Genomic DNA, 986 nt, shown 5'->3' on the forward strand with positions numbered 1-986 from the left:
CTTTTTTTTTTTTTTTTTTTTTTGGTCAAGTGGATTGGACAACCCCCAATCCTAGGCATTATATCCATACACCTATGTATTACATACTCACACAACACACTCACACACACTACATAGGAGTACACTTAAATGGTTCTATATTCCTCCATGAGGATTTGAACCCGGTGCAGCTCTATGGGAGGCACACAAAGTGACCATCCAACCCAAGCCTCGGCTGCACTCCTAACCTTTCAGATCGTCTTTTTTCTTTAATTTTTTGGGTTAGACGGACCCGTTCAGAATGGAATTTTGGTCCTGCAAAACTGGCCCGTTGGGATTTGATCAAGGATTTTGTAGGGACTACATTGAAATCAATAACTACTGCGTATGGAACTCTTAAATGGAAAAAAAAAAAAAACTCCAAGAACTAGGAAAAGGAATTAGCGAATTATGATAAGCTATATTGTTGCTAAGTCTTGATTATTGTGTTTTTTTTTTTTTTGGGTTAGACGAATCGGACAGCCTTCAACGCAAGACATTTTAACATCACAAATTTGTTCACACTATATTCTCACAAGCGCAGCACTTTAAGAGTTTCTAACTTTCTATCCATTATTTGGTCTTCAGCCAAATTTCGAACCTGGATGTGGTTACTCATGAGGCAACTGAATTATTATTGCGACAGACTCTCGACCACTCTTGATTTAACCATGATCAGTTTTTTTTTTTCTTTCCGACCATCTGCGTTTTTATTTATTGAGCATTGAACAGTCATTCAACAAGATGGTAGAAAGTAAAAACTACGTTAAGTCATCGTTTTAATTAATTTGAACTTTATGGAAAATAGACTTTATGAGTGCTCAGTTGGCAACTCACAAAAAGTACTAACTTCTAAGAGAGTCTGAATAAGACTCGATGGATGATGTCTGAACCATATATGGTGGTTCAAAGAAGATGAAATTGAATTGTATACAGATCCGAAAATAAAAGGAGTTTATTTGTTCTGC

The sequence above is a fragment of the Arachis duranensis genome, chromosome 3 (genome assembly GCF_000817695.3).
Source record: "Arachis duranensis cultivar V14167 chromosome 3, aradu.V14167.gnm2.J7QH, whole genome shotgun sequence".
In the NCBI taxonomy this organism is placed as follows: domain Eukaryota; kingdom Viridiplantae; phylum Streptophyta; class Magnoliopsida; order Fabales; family Fabaceae; genus Arachis; species Arachis duranensis.